The sequence below is a fragment of the Cyprinus carpio genome, chromosome A25 (assembly GCF_018340385.1).
Source record: "Cyprinus carpio isolate SPL01 chromosome A25, ASM1834038v1, whole genome shotgun sequence".
NCBI classification, from domain to species: Eukaryota; Metazoa; Chordata; class Actinopteri; order Cypriniformes; family Cyprinidae; genus Cyprinus; species Cyprinus carpio.
Window position 1 is genome coordinate 9,782,282 of NC_056596.1, and position 14,782 is coordinate 9,797,063.

The 14,782-nt window shown below is 35.3% G+C and overlaps 1 protein-coding gene, 2 long non-coding RNA genes and 1 pseudogene across 3 annotated transcripts in view; all 4 read right to left on the minus strand.

Moving 5' to 3' along the window:
* LOC109060816 (microtubule-associated protein 1A-like) overlaps positions 1-14,782 on the minus strand; it is a 131,909-nt gene that overhangs the window by 74,978 nt on the left and 42,149 nt on the right.
* LOC122135590 lies at positions 4,104-5,037 on the minus strand. The gene is made up of 3 exons (XR_006153606.1): positions 4,928-5,037; positions 4,300-4,514; positions 4,104-4,165 (listed from the first exon to the last, which is right to left on the minus strand). It is a non-coding gene; the product is annotated as an uncharacterized LOC122135590 (long non-coding RNA).
* Positions 8,642-11,531, minus strand: LOC122135587 (annotated as a pseudogene).
* On the minus strand, positions 13,366-14,622 carry LOC122135591. The gene is made up of 3 exons (XR_006153607.1): positions 14,448-14,622; positions 13,578-13,649; positions 13,366-13,501 (listed from the first exon to the last, which is right to left on the minus strand). It is a non-coding gene; the product is annotated as an uncharacterized LOC122135591 (long non-coding RNA).

Below are 14,782 nucleotides of genomic sequence, written 5' to 3' on the forward strand. Positions count from 1 at the left end.
AAAAAATAAGACTGTTTTAAAAAATCAGACGGGGTCAAATGACCAGCTGTGAGGTAGATTCTGGTCCTGAAGTTGTGAGCTCAAGAAAAACCACCACACTCTGATATATCCGCTCTGCAGATTGGACATGTGGCGTTCTCCTGTTAGAAACACAGAAAATGATTAGCAAAATGCGACTGTAAAAAATGAATTACGGGATTGTGTTGTTAAAGCGAGCTAGACCTTTAGCCAGCGGTCGATGCATTTGACGTGGTAATCATGGAGACATTGGAAGGATCCGGAGTCGTTCACTTCACTAGGCCGCATTGTACGCACTGAAACAGATCTGGCAACTGTAAAGAGAGTAGATTAAAATACTGCATTATGGAAAAATCTCTTTTGTTGCGTTCTCTTCTGTGACTTACTCTGTCTTTCCTGCGCTGTGTGCGGGATCGTACTTTTTCACGGGAAGCCGTTCGATCTCGGCCTGTTGTCAGAGTGTTCTTTGCTGCTACAGCCACCTTGTTGCTCCTCGAACGCTAAGAGAGCCTGACAAAGCAACAGATAATATCAGAGATAAGGAAACATGTTATAATTGTAATCAAGCATGTGATTTTTGCGAATTAAAATTAAATCAAAAACCTCATAATTATTTCCCTGACTGTCATCAAACAAATCCATCTGCAAGCGAGAAGCTTGTCTGCGCCGGGAATTGCGAGTTCTGTCGGTTTGACGGCGGCCCTGTTGTCTGCCTGTTCAATCAAAAAAATAAATATTAGGCCTGTCACAATAACAACTTTTTGTTGTGAGATATATTGCCCCAGAAATAATAGCTATAAACAATAGTATTATCATTTTAAGACCATTTTATGCCACTAAATTATAATCATAATTTAAAAGCATAATAATGCAAGAAGGCCAACACACTTTTAATTCTTAAGGATATTTAGATCATGGAAATTTAAGTCAAAATATTAGATACCTTAAAAAGCTTAAATAAATAGTAAATAAACATTTTAGAACAAAAAGTGTAAAAGTAACAAGTAGAAAAAAATTTAAATTCCCAAATACTTGTATGGAGATTTTTCCATCTACAGAATAGATTTTATTTTTTAATTAAGGGTGCACTGTATTGCTGAAAAACACAAAAAAAATTTTTTACTGTATTTTGGATCAAATATATGCAGTCTTGGTGAGAACAAGACAGCATATATATATAAATATATATAGATATATATATATATATATAATATATATAATATATATATATATACTATATAATATATATATATATATATATATATATGCTGTCTTATTCTCACCAAGATCCTCCTATATATAGATAGATAGATAGATAGATAGATAGATAGAAAATTAATTTGTGACATTAAATGCATAATATGTATTATAATTTATTAGTTCCAGGAAAATTATGAATATATTAAAGTTTTTTTTGAAGTTAACAAGTGATTTATTACAATTAATTTACATAATTAATATTTTATACATACATTATGACTTTTTTTATGCATATTGAAACCGAGATTAAAACCTGTGTTTAATTCAAATGTAATGAAATCAAGAAAGAATGAAATGATTTCTGTTTGAGCGGTTATATTTGCCTCATGTATGTGACTTACTTACGGGGTTTGCTCTCCAAAGATGACCTGCTGCAGCTCTGAAAGCTCAGAGGAGCCGTGTGAGAAATGATGCAGAGTTGATCATTGGAGGCCCAAGGAGAGATCCAGCCCAAGCCAACATACGGATCAACCTGCACGAACCATCACTTTTTTCGTTGGGGCGTTATGATCAAAGCACCATGATTCAGTGCTCCAAAGAAACAGCAAAATAAGAAATAAAGCAAAAACCCAAACTGACCATTCAGTGTGGTTGTCTCTGTTTGAACGATCTGCTCCTGTAGCCTCTGCTGCTCCATTCTCTCCTCCATATCAAACTGTTCCTGCAAACACCCAGAACAATACACTGAGTTAGTCACTTTTCTATTGTTGTTCCTCAATAAGGATCAGGAGAGTGAGTTGTACCTGAAGGCTTTTGGCATACGCTTCATCCTCAGCCATCTGAACGGAGCGGACCATGCTCTCAACCGCATCATCAGCATCATCTTCAATAAGGACAAAGTCTTCTGGTATCTGACATACTGGTTCTTGCATTCTCTTTGCTATAAACAAACGAAGCAAAAAATGATTATAGAAAAGACACGGAGCAATATCCTCCTGACATTTAAAAACATTGTTCACTCAAAAATGAAATTTGCTGAAAATGTACTCCAGATGCAGATGAGTTCGTTTCTTCATCAGAATATATATGAAGATATTTTATGGATAGAGGACTTGAAATTTAGCCCGGAAAACAACGGTTTTAAACTTAAAACGCCTTGATGGATTTAAACAGCTTTTCCTTCCACAAGTCATTAATTAATGGACTTCTTGTCGTGTGGATTATTGTGATGTTTTTATCATCTGTTTGGACTCTCTTTCTGATGGCAGTGTCGGGCCCCTATTCACTGCAGAGGATCCTGAACAACTGATGAATTGAGCAAATGATCTAATGCTAAATTTCTACAAATCTGTTCTGATGAAGAAACAAACTCACCTACATCTTAGATGGTTTAAGGGTGAGTACATATTCAGCAAATTTTCATTTTTGGGGGAACTATTCTTTTTTAATGTGTGGATCCTGGTTATCCGTACCTGCAATCCCTGCATCCAGCAGTGAAGCTTCATACTCTATTGCATGTAAAGGAGTGTGTGCTGATGTACTTTTAGAGGCTTTAGATCTTTCTATAGATGGTCTTTTTGGAGCTCTGTTCCCTTCCATTGCTGGTGTTCGATGTCTTTTGCTTAGAGGTGTGACCCATCACTAGCAGTTCCATTTAAATATCCCGGGTCACTACTTTGATCCAGTGCACAAGTGAAAGGACCCAGCTGAGGACGAGGGCTTGGACAGGTAAGATGCAGAAACACGAGAAGCACAGGAGGTTGCTGGACGTGGAGACTCCAACCATGTAAAATCAGGAGGATAAAAGAGACGAAGCCCGTGAAGCCGTCTGTTTGCTCCCCGTGTAACTGAAGAGTATCCACGTAGCGTGCTTGCACTCGAGTCCTCCAGCCTGCGCCGCTTCATCGTTCTCTGGGAGCTTGGAGTGGTGCTGAGGTATCCTAGAATGTGTTCTTGTCCTTCCCATTTTGCTGAACAGGATGATGTTGACTTAACCAAGCATAAAAATATTATGAATAACAATTCCAAAAAGACTGAATTTCTTATGAATGCTATACTAGAACTGGCATACTCTGGCATGCCAGAGTGTTTACTAATTTATTTTTTTATTTTTTTAAATGGTATGTGAAACAGTACTCCCAGTATTATGTACTTCTAATTACACCAAAGTCAAATTGCACGCCAGAATATTGTTTACACATTGCATGTGTAATTAAGCAGAATAATAAAATAATGAAAAATAATCCAACAAAATAATAAAAACTGCTTTTTGCATTTTTAAGTGTAACGTATTCTTTCCATCAAGGTTAACTGTATTTTAAATCATACATAAAATTATTATTTTGCATCTTTAGTTGTGTAAAATAATTTTGCAAACATTTATAAAATAAATGTTTATCTTTTGCTTTTTAAATATATAAAATTATGTAGCATTTTTAAATGTAATTTGTTTTTAATTTTATAAATATTTAAGATTTTGCATTTTTTTTTAAATAACTGTGGCTAAATGGTTTATTTTATATATTTTTTTATTTTATATAATAAAAATAATTGTTTAGCAATTTTTTCATTGCAAAATATTTTTTTGCCATTTCTTACATTTTAGGAAAAAATTGGTTATTTGGCATATTATATAATATATAAAAATGGTTGCACTTTTTTCATTTCATAATACTTCATTATTTCTTTTCAGCGTTGGAAATGAAAGGTCAAGCCACACTGCATGTGGGTAACATTATTCTACAGCATGCTTTGCCACATACTACATATTTTAAGGTAAATGTATTCTATGCACACAGAGAATTATTATTAATGTGCATACTGGCATGAAATGCATAATGCAAAAACAGGGTTGTACTCATAATATGGCATTCTGCCCTTTTTCTCATACCCACATTCCTGTCGTCATCTTTCTTGTGAATGTCGTTTTCTTCTGTGAGTCAGGAGGCTGTAAAGTAAGGAAGACTCTTGTCATTTCTATCATTATTATAAATGGTCTATTACAAGGCAAATTACATTGCAAAAAAAACACAAATAAATCAGTTCTTTTTTTCTTTTCTTTTTTTACAAAAGAAACGCTACCTAGGGTTCTCGGGAACAAGAGTGGCGAGTTCATGAGAATGTCCACGTTCTTCAAACAGGAGGTCACTGTCATTTAATAGACAGGCATTATTCATCCGGGGACTGTACGGAGGACTGCCGGGCTCTGAGCTCTCCTGGATGTCATCCATGTCTCTGATTATGGCTTAATGTATAGTACACTTTGGTTACAGCTGACAGACTGTGTGCTGAATTTTCTGGGAAGGAAAAATAAAACACGCCGCAGAAAGATACTTAAAAATAGCGCCGCTTATGAAACGCATTTAGACTTAAGGTGGGGAAGGGCACAATCTACGCCCTATATCGTTGTGTTAAACGCCACGTTTTAAACTTCATATTTTGGTGATATGTTGAAAACGTACCAGTCTTCTGCTAGTGAAACAATGTTAATGTTATTCACTGACAGGCATTCCTCCGCGTGTTTGTAATAACAACAGTAAGTTACTGAGGAGTCAAACTAATCTGTGATCGCTTGGATTCGACGTTTAATCGAAAAAGCTGGCAACCGGTTAGCAAGCCACATTACATTTAAAGATCGCCTATATGGACATAGTTTACAAAAACTTCCTGTTTTTTTATTGCGAAATTAAAATACGTTAACTTTACTCACCATCTTCACGTAACATAACCACTACGAAAAGCGAAAATCTTCACTTAGATCATACCGCGTCGGCGAAGAGCCAAGTCACAATAGAAAACACCGCCATAGAACTATGGGTTTTTTTTTTTCCGGTTAACCTACAACCACTTCCGGCACATGGATGGTTCGTTTTTGAACTTAAAGGACCCTGACATGTTAGCATGGTTTTTACTTAACCTTAGATAAATAGTTATAATTTGTTCAAACGTTAATACATACATACGACACATACATAGACATCCTAATATATATATAGTATACTATAATATAGTTATATATATATAATTATATGATATATATATATATATACTGTATATATATAATGTTGCCCCCCCCCTTATTAAAACATACAAACACACACACACACAATAAAGTGACTGTTTCGTTGCATGTCCCTCGTCAGCTGCACCAAAATGTTAATGTAATCATATAATTTATTAAGCAGATCAACATATTTAAAGTGTACAGTCTGTCCTTTCTTTTAGGGCACAATATAGAGAGACAATTTACCCTCTCTAGTTGTGTTTTGTTAAGTCCAAACTGCAAACAACCACATGCCTCAAAAGAAACAAAAAAAAAAAAGGGAAATTTAGTTTATAGGATCACTTTACTACTGACCACTGGACAAAAATTAATTTACATATTATTATTATACCATTGAATGAATTACAATGAACCAAGTGATGTAAAAAAATACAAACAACTTTTACATTAATGTTTTTGAAAAAGAACGAGGAAAGATGTTTTCAGAACAGCATGGATTGTTAGGGACACTTCTCGAACAGTGGCCATCTCCTGTTGTTGCTTGTAAAAAATAAAATAAAAAACTTGCAGTTATCATGAAACTATTCTTACATAAATTATTACATTTATCTGAATATACAATGCGTAACAGAGTGTTTATGAACTATTTATAGGAAATTCTGTCAGTTTTTCATAAATGGGCTCTAACAACTAAAACAAGCCTGTCTTGAAAATGTCGCATACGGTCACATTTCACAGCAGACCTTTGTAATACCCAGAGTCTAAAACTGTGTGAAATCTTTTTGTTGACAGCACTCACACATTTTGTCCATCATATATCTTCTCTTTGCTGCTTCTCGCAGCAGGGCCATCTCCTTCTCAGCTCCATCTGGGTGCCCTCCAGGAAGTGCTTCATGGCTTTTTTCAGCTCCATCTCCTCCATGTTCTGCACACAAATTAAAGACCTCACTCGGTCAGCCAAATGATGAAAAAAAAAAGATTCAATTTCAATTTCACTTAAAGTGATTGACGGCATCTGTGACCTTGACAAAATGCATCATACAGGTCTTTGAGTTTTTCATTTTCTGGTTTTGCACAGGACACTCGCCTGCAAGGTAAGAGCGATTTCTGCTGCTGCTGGCGAAACAAAAATATCTGTGAAAACAGAAATTAGGAAGTTCAATAGGCAGGCAAAGTGTGATGAGACCGCTTACGTTCAAAATCGTCTCTAAATGGCTGCTAGATATACAGAAAAGTTGCATTACTATATTTCACGAGACCCTTAATCCTCATAACATTTCCTTTCCCTTAGTGTGGATGCCGTGCCCCGAAATGACATGTTTCAACCTTTTACAACTTGTTCTCTGGCTATCATTTTTATATGCACTTACATTCAGTTTCTCCTCCCTGCTCCTCAGAATTCTCTGAACATACGGTCTCCACTGCTGCTGAAGCACAGAGGAGAACTTTGCTGCGAATACTCGTGTGTCAGCTTTTGCCTGCAAAAAATACAAAAACATTTATGTTTTTGCAACATCAAAGCAGGTAAGTGAATCAAAGAAGAACGAGTCTTTTTCCCATAAAAGTGCTTCATCCACCTCTGAATTCTGCTGGGCGTTTCCCACATTTGCTCCAGACCTTTTGAGTGCTAGCTCTTTTAGGGAAGTTTTATTGTGTCGGAATACCGTTTACAAAGCCAGTTTCCTTTTAGTTTGCACTGCGTTATTAGCTGAGTAGGTTCCCGCTTAAAGGGGTACCCGTGTATTTTTTAAGTAATCATGCACAACATTATTTACACCAAGTAGCAGTGAGGATTAATTAAGGCACAACATTTAGGGACTTTTATTTCAGCTAGATCTAGATTTGTTTATGCATTGAACCACTCACGGAATTAGCTTCACGTTACCACCTAAATCACTTCCCAGCATAGTTTATAATCTACACCTTCGATTCCCGGGAATAAAGGAACAACAAACATTTTATCGTTTCAGAGAAAGGGCTTCGTAACTTTGCCCAGGTGTATTATATACCTCAGTACTTACCACACCTGCATTAAGGTCAATCATCAACAAAATGTATCTGCAGATCTTTTCTTGGTCAGGTTTGTCAATGATTAGAGTTTCTAATATGTAATGTAACAATATGAGAACAACATACAAACAAGCTTCACAGCTACATCACTTGTTATATGTATATATACACATATTATGATGAAATTATATAAAATTGCAAATTACATACTTATATTACAAACTTATAATTTCAATATAATCTTCAATATCATTACATCTCTTTTTAGTAGCCTGTTAATAAATTCACATATTTCTAATTGCCTTGAAATACCTAAGTTAAATATCATGTTAAAACCTCTACTTGCCATCACTTGATTATGGACCACCAATTAGTCTTTTTCGTAAACGGGTATGAACTAATTCACAGGCACACCAATCTCTCGTATCCTCGTCAAGATCCACTTCCTTTTTTTCATCCAGAGTGTCGAAGTCAAAGGTTTTTCAGGGTCTGTGGAGTCGGCTTGTGTTTGGTCTTCTTGTTCTGTTTCCTCCTGGAAGCTGCCATAGTCTCGCGGTATGACGAGTAACCTATATTTTGCTGTAGTCTTGTATATTTACATATTAGAAGCAGCAAAATACAAACTCCAACGTGTAAATCAAATTAAATAAATTGTTCAGAAGAATGACAAAACTGTATTTGAATAAAACTATTTAAACCATAACCATGTTATATAAAACGATTTTTATTCGCAAAAGAGCTAACGTTACTTTATAAATTCTCCACAGAATCATATGTACCTTACCTGACGAGTGTGTGAGGAAAACTATCCAGAATGTAATAACTTCCACTACTGTATGTGATTACGCTGCAAGTATGTTAAAAGAAATTATTATAAAATACTGGTAATCCATTTATAAAGCAGACAAAACGAACAAGAATGTTTGAAGAGTTGGTTTGAACTCGCAGCGCGTTTCTGAAGCGGTTTCCCGCCGCGTTTTTATTTTGAGTGCAAGAGGACGATTACCGCGCGCAACCCACGTTGCCTCATATTCATGAGCAAAGATCAAAATATAAAACTATGTCGGCTGGTCAAGTATTTAACTTAAACATATATTTATCATTTAATTAATGGATTCAGTAAAAAAAAAAAAAGTACTTTTATTTCTAAAGTTCACATAACTTTACCTATATACACAAAGTTCTTTAAAAAGAGGGGGCAAACAACCAAACTATTACATTTAAAGGCAAAAGGCTGTGTGACTTGAGGAATATTGAGTGTAACTATCTAGTACGACAATGTACAGCTCCGTAGTTTTCATACAAAAACATGTGCAGTGTTCAATTTTTTTTCTGTTACAAGATGACAGACACTTCATATGCATAAATATCAAACTTCTCACTCGCACAACATAATGTCCATTTTCCTCATTAATCCTCTCGTGTGACCACCATCTCTCAAAAGTCAGGGTTGATCAGGCCAACCGCGTTCCTCCTTCCCATGGGATAACAAATAGCAGAATGGGAAGAAAGGGACAGAATATTCAGTCTACATAGTTAAAAAATAGAGGGGGGGGGGGGTGTAAACATTCTTTCGGATACCTTCGAACATACTCTGTGGCAGAACGACAGAAACCTTGATAATTCTACAGGAGCAAGTGCCCGGGAGGCTTTGTAAACACGATCTCTGTATCCAAAGGGGGGAAACAAGGCGTTGCCCCGCCTTTTGGCCCTGTAAGACAATGTTCTGTGGAGAAGGGGGGTGCATCTCTGGAAATAAAAAAGAGGAGCTAGATTAGCATACTTTTTAATGTTATCTTAACATTTGAAACCACGCATACATCTAATTGAGATGCAACCTACCCTTCCGGCATGTTGTTAATTAATGGAGTTGACAAAAGCTCAGGTATGCCCATTCTCATGAATGCCAATGTCCGAGGGGGGTGTGTGAAAGAGCACCTCTGGCACTGCAAACCTCGCCTTTGGGAGCCGCCCAAAATCGGCTCCCAAGTTTTATATCGCCAGTTTTAATTCATATCACGCTCTAGTTTGACAGCACATAAAGAATAAAAAATTGCTGGATACAGTAAAAAAAAAACAAAAAAAAAGCAACGTACTGTGTTTCAATTTTTCATAGTATGCCATTTTCAGCAATGCACTTTAATTGCTGAGACTCACAAGAATAAGGGCCGCAGCCTTATCGAACTGTTATACACTAAACATTCTTACTTGCAAAATCCCGTTTTGATAGAGCTGAAATCTGGCAGGCACATAGCTCTCATAACTGTAGTATCTCCCTTTTCAATCTGTGAAATCACCAGAATGAAGATATACTATACACCATCTAAAAAGATTTTTGCATATAAAAAATAAATAAAACTTTTATATATCTATAGTACTATATATATATATATATATATATATATATATAATATATATATATACTATATATAATGTTCAATATATAAATTTTTATGTTTATTTATTTTTTTTTAATATAAATGCCAGCCTTGGTGAAATTTTTATATATATAAAAACCTTAAAAAAATTATGTATATGTATATATAGATTGTATATATATATGTATATTATATATCTATATATATATATATATATATATATATATAATATATATATATATATACCATACTACTTTTTTTTCACCAAGGCTGCATTTATTTGATACAAAAACACAGTAAAACAATAATATTGTGAAATATTATTACAATTTAAAATAAGTGTTTTTTGAAAATATATTTTAAAAATGTAATTTATTCATGTGAAATCATTCTGATATGCTGCTCAAGAAACATTTCTTAATATAGTGTTTAAAACAGTACAACAGTGCTGCTTAGTATTTTACTGGAAACCGCTAAACATTTTTTCAGAAGACTTTGATGGACAGAAAGTTTCAAAAGAACAGGCATTTATTTGAAATAGAAATGTGTTTTGTAAAATTCTAAAGGGTCTTTTTTTGATCAGTTTCATGCATCCTTGCTGAATAGAAGTATTTATTTTTGTGTGCTTGTGGGTGTATATGTATATATGCACAACAGTCCAGTTGATGCAAACTTACTGTGCAATCTCCATGTCCTTGTAGAAATCTTGTGACACATAACACACATCTTCCTTGACCTGATTGATCACATAAGTCTCATCCATCACATGCAGCTGCCTTTAAGACAAAATTGTCACAAGCTCAAGGAGAAATCTGCTGTAAGGAAGAACTGACAAAGGAATATATTACTTAAATGGAGCAAAGCCTACCTGTATGAAATGATCTCCTTCAGGATGGTTGGAGAGCAGCTTTCCTCCAACATTTATCCTAGGAAGCGCAAGGAGATTAATAAAAATATCTTCAGCGCTTATAGAACTTTACAGGAATTATATTAGGCTAATTAGCAAGCTCACATGCAAATGACCTCTTTCATCTTTCTTCCCCGCAATAAGGACAGTGCGTGCAGAGAAGACGCTGTCCACCACAATGCCAACAACAGCTCAGAAGTTGTTCTCAGGAGTATCGATGAGCACTCAAAAGATCCAGCTGAGTTGATGAAATGACATCAGATTCATAGAATAAACATTACAGAAACCTAGTACACTAACTTACCATTAATTCGGAGTGCTGGACGGAAATGATACTCTTCAAATAAAATTCATTCATGGTATCTGGAATTGAGTGACGTTGAAGTACGGTTGTTATCACAATGGTTGGTATCCAGCAAAGTCACCTGCAAACCGACTCAATAATTCTACGGTACATGCATAAAACGTGATAAGTTTGTACTCATCACGTACCTTAAAACATATCTTTTCAAACAGATGATACCAGACTTTGCGCTGCACATCCCATGTTTACAGATGACCCTGACAGACAGATGCAAAAGAGAGGAAGTAAGACACAAGTCGCTTTATATAGCATGCAGTAAAGTTTATAATAATTCATATCGAGGTCATACCTTTTGAAAAGGAAGGATGAAGAAGAGTCCAGACGGGTCTTTGATTTCATCCAGCTGATTTGCAGTGAATGTTTTCAGCCTGGAGGTCTTCGAACGGAATTGGCAATTTGGGATAACGCTAATGGGAGAAATAAAATAAAAAATAAAATAAACTAAAAAAATTATATATATATATATATATTTAGCTCAATATAACGACCATAAAATCATTTTGAACAATAAGTGTATGTATATTTATATGACCTCCTTACCTGACTTTCTCATGACTGTACCGATTTTAGCGAAGTACGCACCATTGTCCAAGACAAGCGTTGACATTTTTAAATCACAAGTTGAGATGCACAAATATATTAAGGTAAATTATCAAGAAAAAGTACATTTTTAATTTAGTTTGTCCAAGTAAACATCGAATTTGCGCAACGATCATGCCGCTCTATGGGCGTCTTCTTCTATATTTCAGATGCCAAGTCTGACAACAGTAAATGCACAGCGACCTCTACTGTATAGGAGGAGGCTCGTGTGCGATATATTTTTTGAAATATTACCCAAAAAAAAGGAAGTATTGCCTGATGTTGTAAATGTAACATTTATTTGTACGTTTTGGGAGAAATACAACACATTTCATTTTTAAAATACTGCAAATCACCATAATTACAATCATTAAGGACAGACAACACAAATAAAAGCACAAAGGCTAATAAAGCACAGCAGCAGCATCCATGCTCCCTCTTTAAAGTAATTTTCAACAGTATGAAATGCTCCAGTTGATTATTTTTTCTTGTCACAGTTTCACAGTAAATTTTGCAGGTCCTCTAAAAAGACAAGTCGATCAGTGGAGCCGCATTCTCCGCATTTTTGTTCTTGTCCTCTGGACTCCACTTTATAAGAGGTGAACCTCAGGTCAATTAACTACAGGAAAAAGAAATCAATAATTACAACCAATTTAAATAAACAGTATAAGTACTTAAATGAAGAAATAGGAGTATGCACATTACAGTTCAAAATAAAAAAAAGATATTACTACCTTTATTCAACAAGGACACATTAAACTGATTAAAGAGCCATTTCTAATTATCTAAGTAACATATTTCTTTCAAATAAATGCTGTTTTTTAAACTACTATCATCTAAGGTTCCAGAAAAACATAAAGCAGCACAACTGTTCAATATTGTTAATAACAAGGAAATGCAGCATATTAGAAGGATTTCTGAAGGCTCATATGATATATAAATAAAAATAAAAATAATTTTAAATTGGCAAATTGCAAAATAATTTACAATATTATTGTTTTTGCTGATTTTTGATCAAATAAATACAGCCTTGGTGAGCATAAGAGACTTTTTTAAAAACATTAAAATCTTTTTGACCCCAAACTTTTGAATGGTAGTGTTTACATATATATATAAAATATTTTGTCTAACCTGTCCGCTCCCCATGGGCTTTCCAGAGGAGGTTGATCAGGTCTGGGGGAGATTGGAAGGAAGACCAACTTAGCATCTTTCTCTGTCAGGCTGCTACAGTACGGGTGCAGGTGACGGAAGGGGACCACAAGCGCAAAACTGGGCAGTTGCAAGTACAGTTTCAGCCTTACAATTGACATTTCTCTTCCGCAACACAGTCATTGAAAATCACCGTCACAACTAGAGTTTATTGACCTCTTTAACTTCCGTTTGTTTCATCTGTGTTTCTGGCAGGGTGTTTTTGGGTGTTCAACTAGTGCTATGGAAGATTTGGGGGATTGATCGACCCTTTCAAAGGTCTCTGGATCACCTAGTCTGCTACAGGGGGGGGGGGGGGGAGGATTCTCCACAAGATGCTGGATCACAGTGAGGAGGTTCATCAGGCTACACATCGTACCCATATTCAAGACCAAGGGAGCAGGGCTGGAGGTCAGGCTGGAGGGACAGGTCTCTCATTGGACACTGAAATTGCTTATCTTCCTGTTCTCACTGTCTTTTCATGTTTTCAGGGCATGTACAATTAAAGTTTCGACTTAGATTTATACATATAAAGAGACTGTGATAAGCTGTAGAATAATGGATATAATATGTTGCACCATATAAGTTCCTTAAAAACTCATAAAGAATTAGTTTTAGGGGCAAAATGACAACTTGAATGCAGTGGGCTTGTTTGGTGGTGGTCGACCGAGATGCTCTGTGACCTGGGGAAGGTTTACTCCAGATCGGGTGTCACACTCTGGGTGTGAGTGCAGGGATGCCAGAGATCCGGGCGGTGGACTGGAGTGGGAAGAGCCGAGGGTCTCCGCAGTTTACTGCCCATAGCTGAGGGCGTCAGGAGCCCCACTGGAGGACCGACTAGATGATCAGGAATACTGCAAAGACATGTGTCAAAGTTAAGAGAATCCTTCAAAAGAAATGAAAAGTTAAGAGAATATATTACAATATTACCTATCCACACTGCATGCAGTCAATAATCTCTTTGGCTTCATGATACGAGGGAGTTCAGGCCTGAGGAGGAAACTATAAAATCAACAGAAGTTACGATGGCTTAATAATACAGTAATGTCCTGGTTTAAATCTCCACAACAACATGTTTAAGTCACCTTTCACCCCAAAATTAAAATAAAATAAAATAAACTTCAGCTTTTAAAAACGTATTCCTCGATTGTAGGACCAGTTCAGATTTTCAAAAAAAACATATTTACAATTTTCAGTTTTAGTTTTTTTTTGCATTACTGAACAGGCATTTAAATAAGAGTAATAATAAGGTGTTGCAAAAAATACTACCATGATAGAATATTTAAATTATATTTTTTTAGTTTTTTTTAACATAATTATGCTAAATATAGAAATATCAAAAACAAATATTGTGCTTATATGTATAGTAAAAATTAAGTATTCATGTAATATAAAGACTGTATGCTATAACTACACAAGTAAAATAATAAGAAATCTTATAGAGGGTTTTAAAATTATTAAATTATTAATTGTAAAATTTATTTTTCTTTGTTATATAATATATATATATTATATATATATATAATATATCTATACCACACACACATTTAATGTTTATATAGTATTTATAATAATATAATATAATATTATATAGTAATATTTTCCCTGAATTTATATATTTTTTCCATATGATAAAGATAATTTGTAGAAAACAATGTCTACCATGATGAAAAAAATCAAAGCAAAAAAAATCTTAGGCCTTCATTTCCCATTATGCTAAACATTTATAATTTTTTCTTAGACAAGTTTTAGTGAGATTCATTCCTACAATCCTATTAACATAACAATGTTTTTTCTCACCCTCTGATTTGCGAACTCCTTTTAGGTAGTTTGTGGGTGTTGGCACCACTGGGACCTTGAGTTTGGGGTTTCCTCTAAGAGCACTTCCCATCTTAGCATTCAGATTGCAGGAGATGCTGGATGTAAGAGGCGGGTCCTTTCACCTGTATTTTTTTGCTGGGGTCATGAAGCTGTGAAGGTGTTAATGGATCTGATCTTTTTTTAATGGGTGTAGCTTTAAACAGGTCTGGGAAGGACGTTCAGAAACGCCCCTCCTCCCCCCTTGTGTAGAGATGGAGGCCCTGTCTGCTCGACGGGGCGGGCTCTGCGGTTTCTTTCGGTAACAACAGAGGAGT